The sequence below is a fragment of the Symphalangus syndactylus genome, chromosome 22 (assembly GCF_028878055.3).
Source record: "Symphalangus syndactylus isolate Jambi chromosome 22, NHGRI_mSymSyn1-v2.1_pri, whole genome shotgun sequence".
In the NCBI taxonomy this organism is placed as follows: domain Eukaryota; kingdom Metazoa; phylum Chordata; class Mammalia; order Primates; family Hylobatidae; genus Symphalangus; species Symphalangus syndactylus.
The window spans coordinates 32781965-32791646 of NC_072444.2; the positions used below are offsets into that span (position 1 = coordinate 32781965).

Sequence of the window (9682 nt, forward strand, 5' to 3'; positions counted from 1 at the left end):
TGATGCGGGGGAAGGCTTAGCAAGGAAAACAAGGTGGTCCCACTCCTCCGCCTTCAGTTCTTCAGGGCAAGGGGGGCGGGGCTGTCCGACATTCTGGGAATCTTCACTGTTTCTAGTTCAGCACAAAGGTGGGGGTGTGGCTTGGAGGTCAGAACCAGAAACAGCACCCTGGGACTCAGGGAACAGCGGTGGGGAATGAGCTGGGTCAAGGCAGCCAGTTCTGGGCCGGCCCCAGAGGCTGACTCAGGGTCGGGCAGGGCCCAGGGGCTCCGGGAGGTGCTGGTGGAAGGGGGCAGCCGAGTGTGCAGCCAGCGGGAACAGTGGGGCAGAGAAGGGGTGTGGAAGGGCCAGCAGGCAGGTAATAATGAGAGGAACAGGAGGAAGCAGGTTATGGCAGGTCACAGGGCCTGGGCAGAGGAGCCGGGGACAGCAGTAATACTGGAGAGGTCAGAGGGCAGACCCCACCCAGGCCTGGCAGATGCGGGGAGGGCTTCTGGAGAAGTGGGAGCAGACCCCAGGTAAGGGAGGGGCTGGTGAAGGAAGCTCAGGCCCAGGCAAGGAGGCAAGGAAGTCAGGCGGAGGAGAAGGAGGGGTCTATGGGAGCTGGGGCCCGTCTGGTTCTTTGGGCTTCTGCAAGATAGAACACTGTCTGCTCCACGACCTCTCCTCAGCTATCACCAAACCCTCGGGGGCATCACAGTAACCCTCAACTGCAGCCTGCTTTGCTGGACACGTGCCCTGAACTTTGAGACTCAAGCTAGGGCTTGCTTTAGGCCATTGTTGTTCACTCAGTAGCTGGGCTCTGCTTCTAACAATAGCAATAACACCAACAAGAATTGTAAGGGACTTCTTGGAGTCCAATTATTTAGACTGCTTCCTGGGACCAAAAAACCAAGCAGTGAAGTAAAAGTTAAAGGTGAGCAGGCAGAAACAAAGCCTCAAATTCAAACTACAATTAGCCCCAAGCCAAGAAGACAGCACACAGCAGCTCCCTAACCAAAACATGCTGCTTACATTGAACAAACATCGCATGTGCCATGACGGCCACACACCCACTGCACAGTGCATGCTCCAGGGAACTCTTAAACTGGAATAAGTTATCTCCCACAGCTTAGTCCATGCTGTACTACCATAAAGAATACCTGAGACTGGGTAATTTATAAAGAACAGAGATTTATTTCTTACAACTCTTGAGGCTGGGAAATCCAAGGCCAAGGTGCCCCCATCTGATGAGGGCCTTCTTGCTGTGTCATCCCATGTAGAAAGGCAGGAGGGCAAGAGAGGGAGAGGAGGGAAGGAGATCAAAGTCATCCTTTCACTGGGAGTTCATTCCCATGATAACTAACCCACTCCCAAGATAACTAACCCACTCCCATGATAACTAACCCACTCCCAAGATAACTAACCCACTCCCATGATAACTAACCCACTCCCATGATGACTAGCCCACTCTCATGATGACTAACCCACTCTCATGATATCTAACCCACTCTCATGATATCTAACCCATTCTCATGATAACTAACCCACTCCCATGATACCTAACCCACTCTCATGATAACTAACCCACTCTCATGATAACTAACCTACTCTCATATCTAACCCACTCTCATGATATCTAACCCACTCCCATGATAACTAACCCACTCTCATGATATCTAACCCACTCTCATGATAACTAACCCACTCTCATGATCACTAACCCACTTTCATGATATCTAACCCACTCCCATGATGACTGACCCACTCTCATGATATTTAACCCACTCTCATGATAACTAACCCACTCTCATGATATCTAACCCACTCTCATGATCACTAATCCACTCCCATGATATCTAACCCACTCTCATGATATTTAACCCACTCTCATGATAACTAACCCACTCTCATGATCACTAACCCACTCTCATGATCAGTGATCCACTCCCATGATATCTAACCCACTCTCATCATAACTAACCCACTCTTATGATAACTAACCCACTCCCATGCTATCTAACCCACTTCCATGATCACTAACCCACTCTCAAGGGTATTCATACATTCATGAAGCTAGAGCCCTCATGGCCTAATCATCTCTTAAAGGTCCCACCTCTCAATGCTGTTGCATTGGGAATCGAGTTTCAAACACATGAACTTGGAGGGACACCTTGAAACTACAGCATCCACCCACTTTGATGTTTGTAAGTACTGGTTGCAAATAATGTCCATGGACCCACATAAAAGCCCCCACGGAGGACACTGAGTCTTTGTCCACCTCTGTCTTTAGGAAGGAAACGCAGGAAGGGAGCAGCCACCTTAATACTTTGGGGATGAAGAAGCCATTTATTCATTTTCCGTCCTTTCAATGAGCATTTGAGGAATGACCAGTGCGTCCTTGGGGATTGCAAGGCAGGGGCCATCCTTGATGCCTGGGGGATGCTGAGACTCAGAGAAGACTCTCCGTGAGTATCTCTTGGTGTGGACCAGGACACGCTGCAATCCTCAGCAGCAGTTCAGTTGGTCACAACATGATGTGACCCCTTCTATGTCCTCATCTCACTTCCCAAAACAGAATTCAAGATAGGAACTGACTGGTTAGGACCAACTGGACAATGTCCACTGTGGCCATCTACCCACAGCATCCCATCTTGGTGAAGATGAGAAGGCAGAGGAGGGACAGACAAACCCTGGGGCCAGAGCTCACAAACTGCGAGCTTCCACGCTGTGCCAGTCCCTCTTTTCCACATTGAGGACACAATTGGTGGTTCCAGTTACTAATTGTGGTTGCTACAAAGGAGTATTTTAGATTAAAAAGGAAACATTTGTCAGCAGGCTTTGGAGCTACAATTCCCTATTGGTGATTGATTTCATACAACCAGAGTGTTATAGGACTACCGCAGCCACAGATCTCGGATATTCAGGGATAAGTCCCAATCGCCTATCTCTATTCTTTTAAGCAAAGGTGATTTATCACATGGATGACTTAAATTTGGGCCCTTGTAAGACTCTTTGTATAAATGCGTTTAAATATCAGGGAAAATGCTGTCAGAACACCAGCTTTGATATTGGGTTTAAAAGGATGATTTCTGCGTTACCTTGGCAGACAGCACTTTGCAAAGGAACCCATCAAATAAACATCATTTGGATAATGTCGCAATCTCTGGACAGATCTGGAAACCCACTGGGGTGGCAAAGAATTAGGCTCTAGAGTCACCTGTCTGGAGAGAAAGCTCCTTGGTCCTCTCAAGTGGGTCTTTCCTGGAAGTGTTCAGGGCCATCTATGAGAATGCTTCATCCTCAGGGCAACGAAATGAAGAGTAAATGTTCCAAAAACAGGAATGAAATCGGCTTCTCCATCTCGCTCTCATGACAACGCCTGATGGATGTTTCCCTCCAGAATCAATAGAAAAGTTTATTTAGAGATTTGAGAGGGAGTCTGGGGGAAGGAGAGCTGTGCAAACAAATATTCCCCCAGCTGGCTTCCCTTACGTTGAGATCTGTAAATAATATTCTGCAATAACAGAAGTTATGAACCAACAGTTCTCATGGAGAAGAGAAAATAATGGCAAATAAAAGCGCTCATGCCCAGAACATAAACCATCATTCCTCCTGAGACTGACGAATGGAAACACTTACCTCGGCCGCCAAGGGGAGCAGTAAGGGATCAGGTGGGGGTGGGGGCAGAACCGGCGGAGACCAGCTCAGCCTCCAGCCTGGGTCGTCAATCCATTTGTCAGCTGAGCCCACCATATATGCACTAGAGGGTACTTAATTGCTCATAAAAATGATTTGCTGGGTGTTTCTTTTTTTAATAAACTATGGGGGTGGAGAAAACATGAAGTTCCATGGAGCATTGGCTTTTTACCTTTCAAATTCATAAAAACAAGCCCGTAATCAGGAGGGAGAGCCAGGGAAGGAGTGGGCCAGGAGGATGCTCTGGGGATGGGGAGCAGAGCTCATTTTTGGAGACAGATTTCCTGCTGGTGGGAGATGGAAGGCCCTGCTGTGATGCTGTGGCACCACCGCCCACCCTGGGATGCCCAAACTTCCACTTCCAGTCCATTCTTCCTGGCAACTCGTCCGTGCATAAGCGTGTCCTGTGGCTGTCGGCCAGGTGCCTTCCCTGCTTAAGAGTGAGGAGGCTGATTACCCGAGGGCATTGGCAAGAGGGTGGGATCGGGGGCTGCAGACTCCTCCTGTGCCCTTCTCCTCGAATCTGCCGTTGAGACGTCCAGGAATCATAAGGCCGAAGCCCAAGGCTGGGGGAGGACTCTGCAGGCGGGACCCTCATCTGTCTTGCACACGACTTCCTACACCAGTACATCACACAATCCTGGACACAGTAGGTGCTCAATAAATAATGCACCCAGAGTAACAGACCCTCATGAAGCGGCCAATTTCCTCTGAGGGAAATCACACTAAGAATTTATTAAATAAACGGCAGAATTCTGGGACAGCCCCCAGCCTTCAGATAGGGTTCCCTCTAATTCACCCCCCACCAGGTTCCACGTGCCCCAGACCTGCCCCAGACCTCCTCTTCCCTCCCTCCTAGCCGGAGGCTTCCCTGAGGAGAGACCAGCCAGCCCAAACACGTCACCATAAACAAGCCTGCCGCCCCGCTGCCCCTGTGTGATTACTTCTCCTTGTCCCTTCTCAGGGCTACAGAGCCCATGCCGAGCAGCCACTGGGCAGAAATGTCAGCTCCTAAATCAAAGACATACATCACCGCCACCCAAATTAACACGTTTTATGGAGCCGTAAATGATTTTATGATAAATAGGCGCTGAGGGTTATGAATCAGGTTATGCAACCGCCGTCTTACCCCTCAGCCCCAATCCCCGTTGCTTTCAATTGAGCGGCGATACAGGGGGTGCAGAATGACATTTAGTTACATTAAATTGCAAGCATGCCTTTTCTCCTCGCTGTTTTCCCCACATAAAATGAGGATTAATGCCCCTTCAGCAGCTCCGAGGCCTTGCTCAGCCGCAGGAACGGACTTGGCGCCCCGGGTCGCTGTGAGTTATTCATGAGGCCGGGCCCCATCTCAGGGAGCCCTTAAGGCCACATCTGGGCAGAGATGGGCTAAGTAGGCTGCTCATTAGCAGAACCCTGACAACAAAAGAGGAAAATGGTGCCTGGAAGCCATGGAACCCCCGAGAGGACTCAGAGAGTGGGGAGAATCTCACCGCGAGCTCTGTGGACCAGATTGTCCCTTGCGCTCAGGCTCAATTATGGACACGGCTTTTCAGAAGATCCCATTGTTAGACCACAGGACATCTCAAAGTCAGGGCAGGTCGGGGTGGGGGCAGCAGCGGGAGACCGGGCTTTACAAAGGACTGTTTTCCTGGAAAGAGAGGAGAGGGCGGGGAGGGGAGGGGAGGGGAGGGGAGGGGAGGGGAGGGGAGGCTAAGGAGTCCCTGGCTTGGAAGTCAGCCCTTCTCAAACCAAGAGGAAGCCTCGTTTTAGAGACACCCCGAAAACTGACAGGCACCTCAGCTTCTCTCCTTTCCTGAATCCTGAAGCGTCATTCCATTTCAGCCCTGAGAAAGCATGAATCCTCCCCCTATCCCGGCCAGAAGATAAACTTAACATGGGGAGTGAGGGAGGAGAACACTTTTTTAAAAGATTTCCAAAAACTCAATGAAAGTTAAGTCTTTTGAGTGGATGAGACATTAAGGATGGAGAAGGTGGGAAAAGGGTTACATTGCTGAAACGGAGAAAAGAGAAAATGTTTCCTTATCCCATGACTCTCCCCACTGCATAAAAATACAGTTCCCACCCGGTCCCAAGCACCTGGGCAGGATCCATCTTTTACTGTCATGTAGCTTCTAGAACAGTAAATGAAGTCAGACATCTTCTCTCACTCTTCTTCATCCTCACCTTTCTCCCCAAACATATCTGGAAAAAATATCTCTTTGGTTGTGCAATCCTCAAGAACATTCGGCTATTTCACTGAAATGCTCATCTTTGCTGATAACATTTCACATCCATCTAGGCCCTGGGCATCAGGGAACGAGGCCCACTGTGGGCTCTGCGGTAAGGAGAGCTGATAGGTAACTACCAGGAGGAATTGGTGAGGCCCAGTGCTCAGCTCTGGGGGGCAGGGGCCTTCCCCAGGCTGGGCAATCCGAGGATACCTCACACATAGGTTTTCCAGCACCTGGTTTAGCCGCTGATAAGCCACAGTATATTTCAGAAACAGGTACAATAAATGGGGGTGCCAGCAGCAACAGATCATCTCTGAGGCTCAGGAACAAAAACAAATCCATCTTTTTGGAAATGAACTCAGAGCTTGGAGGTCATTCCTTGAAACTCGTTCCTGGTCTGAGCCTCTCTTCCTCAGATGCCCAAAAAACCTTATACTCAGCTTGACGCTGCTTGGAACTGAACTAAAGCAACAACTGTGATAAATGTGGGCAATGCTGAGATTAAGCAGAAGTTGAGAATGAGGACCCAACATACACCCCGTTCTCGATGGGAACTGAGCCTCTGGCTCAGCCACCAACACCGACCTTGCTGACATCATACCTCATGTGGCAATGGGCATGCGTGAAGCTTCTGGGTTCTTTCTCCATCACCAGTAGACACTTATTGCACAGTTACAATGTGCTCCTCATGTACGTAACAGAGAAAAAGAAGAGCAACAAGTCAGTGGAGAGCTGGACTTCAGAGGCCCCTGGAGAATCCAGCGGCTGTGTGTGTGTGTCTGTTTTGAGGGGCACCCCTTGGCAGGATGGTAGAAACTTGAGATAAATAAACAGACCCACATTTGAGGTAGCATCTCCATCCCAGTTCTGCCTGGCACCAGCTCTGCACACAAAAAAAGTTTTAACCCAAAACCTCAAAAAGAGGCTGCCGTGTAGGCAAAAGCCACATGCAGGTTCTGCAGGTCTCAGCTGCCCTCCTGCAAAACTGGCCACATGAAAACAGAGGATGCCAGAAGCCAGGAGAGTCCCTCCGGTGGACATGGATGGTCAGATTTTCACCCACGACACCTGCACCAGGACAGTGGTAGGAAGCACCATTGCCCCCAGACCAGCCTTGTCCTCAAATGACCTCACCTGCATCCAGGCCTCCTGGAACACCTGCTGAAAGTCAAACTTCCATAGACCCAACCCAGCCCTTCAGAATCAGGGTCGCTGGGGCTGAGTCCTAGGAACCTGCCATTTGAGGTTCCCAAATGAATCTTCTGCAAGCTCAAGTTTGAGAAACCCAGTCTCTCCTTCCTGTGGCCTCCTTAGAGAGTCCACGTCTGCAGTGGAGACTCACGCCCCAGCACAGCAGACTCCACACCTTCGGGACCTCTCTCCCGTGCCATGTCTCCTAGCAGCCTAGAAACCCAGATCAAGGGACAGGAGGAAGGAGATGGGCTTTGGCTCTAGGCCTCCCTGCAGCTCTTGGTATTGGTGCCTCCCAGGAGATGCCTCCACCCCAGCCCTCCAGCCTCCCCTCTCCTGGCATCCATCACCAGGTCATGACCCATGTCAGGCTGTCACCCTGTCTGATGGAGAGCTCTATGCGGGCAGGGGCCAGGCCTGGCTCATTCACAGCTGTAAGGCCAGCACCTGAGGGTGGCTGGCATCCAAGAAGGGAATAATTTGAAAGAACAGAAGACAGCAGCCTTGTTCACCCATGGTTCACCACTCTCTGCCCCAGCCTTCTGTTCATGAAGATACGTGTGTCCCACATCTGTAACAGACTTCACGGGTGACGACGTTCTCTGGTGAACTCATCCCTGTGACATTGCAGCAGCTGCAGCGACAGCCCCTGAGAACTCAGGAGATCTCACTGTGCACCTGCTCCTGGGCTGCCAGAGGGATCACCAGGCTCCTGGTCCACATCTCCTGCTGGGACCCCAGCGCCATGTGGGGCAGAGGGATCACCAGGCTCCCAGGCTGCGTCTCCTGCTGGTGACCCCAATGCCATGAGGACTGAGACTCCCACTGCTGGTCTCTGTGAGACGTTTCTAATTTGAGGGTTTAGCTCTGAAGGGGGTCTCGCAGGCCAAGGGTCTTCATGACCCGGGGTCTGAGCTTCCTGGCCATGGCTCCCCTGAGCCAGCCAATGCCTTTCCCCACCCAAATTGGACCTGCCTCCAACACAGGGAACATGGCTTAAGGAGAAAGCACTGTGGAAGGAGTGGCTGCCGGTGCTCAGCTGGCTGGAGCAGGCCCAAGAGCTCGAGGCCAACATAGTGAAACCCCGTCTCTACTAAAAATACAAAAATTAGCTGGGCGTGATGGCACACGCCTGTAATCCAACCACTCAGGAGGCTGAGGCAGGAGAATCACTTGAATCCAGGAGGCAGAGTTTGCAGGGAGCCAAGATCGCGCCACTGCACTGTAGCCTGGGCAACAAAATGAGAGTTCATCTCAAAAAATAAAAAACAAAAAGAAAAAACAAAAAACAGAGAGCTCGAGGGAGACAGCTTGGTGGCAGACACCTGTCCTCAGCAGAACACAGCATGTCTCCTGTGGAAACCCCACAGGAACCGTCTTCAGGACACCAGAAGGATGTGCCCCTCTCCAGGTGTGGGGCTCAATCCCCCAGGCCCTCCAGTCCCCCAAGCCCCCCACTCTGAGCTGAGCGACAAAGAAATCCCATCACAGCCTATGGGCAGGAGCAGGAAAGGACACAGGAGGGGCTCCTGCAGCTCACAGAGACCCACACCAGTCCCGACTGGCCCCACCACCCTCTCACAAGACCCAGGCCTCCGGGGCAGGGCAAGGGCACACTAGCGACCCCAAAGGACAGCGTGCAGCAGGCACTTCGGGTGGGTTCCCCAGGAGGGTGCGGAGCAAGGGGCTTCTGGCCTTGGTGTGGGAATGGTCAGTGGGGAGCCTGTAAGCATGATCCCTGGGGCACTGCCCTCAGGGGCACAGGAGGGAAGGGACAGGCTCCTGTTTACGGCATCACACAGACGCTTCCATGGGAGTCTCCGTGGCAGCCATGGAGAACCCGCGCACTCCTCGGCTTCTTACAGGGCCTTCCCAGAAGCATCCGCTCTTCCAGAGGTTTTCACTTGAGCAGCACAGGGACCTTGTTCTAATACAGGCCTTGCAGCCCAGGTGCCCCACACCTCGAACCGTCTGGGGGAAGGAGCATCCATGGAATGTCATCATAAATGGACAAATATGTCTATACACACACACAGACAGAAACAGAGACACAGGGATAGACAAAGAGAGACAGAGACAGACAGAGAGTCAGAGAGAGACCCACAGAGAGGGAGACACACAGACAGACAGGGAGGCAGAGAAAGAGTCAGACAGAAGCAGAGATGGGGCAAGAAAGAGACAGAGCCAGACAAAGGAGAGAGAGAGAGAGATAAACAGAGGCAAAGAGAGAGGGAGGCAGTGCACAGACAACTGTGGCTCCCAGAGCCGAGGGCCACGAGGGAGTCTTGGTGAGAGAATGTGGCTATTTTGATGGAAAGTCACCCCACACAGTGAAAACAAAATCCCCATTGCAGGCTCACCAGGCAGACCCATGGCATGGCAGGGACCGGAGGGGCTCAGGAGGCCTTCCTGCAGGCTCCTCCTTCACAGAGAGGGCAAACGGAGGCCTCCACAGCCACACTCTGTCAGTGGCAGGGCTGGGGCCAAGGTGTAGGTTTCCATCGTCTGTTTTTCTCACTCCACGCCTGGTCTTTGGTCTCCAGGGGCCTCGAGCCACGGCAGTCGGTGGGCATTCCATA

General features: G+C 51.8%; 1 long non-coding RNA gene across 1 annotated transcript; it reads right to left on the reverse strand.

Annotated features, from left to right (window-relative positions):
- Positions 1-1153: 1153 nt before the first annotated feature.
- On the reverse strand, positions 1154-9438 carry LOC129471835 (uncharacterized). The gene is made up of 4 exons (XR_008653770.2): positions 6514-9438; positions 5765-5883; positions 3200-5329; positions 1154-1244 (listed from the first exon to the last, which is right to left on the reverse strand). It is a non-coding gene; the product is annotated as an uncharacterized lncRNA (long non-coding RNA).
- Positions 9439-9682: the final 244 nt, after the last annotated feature.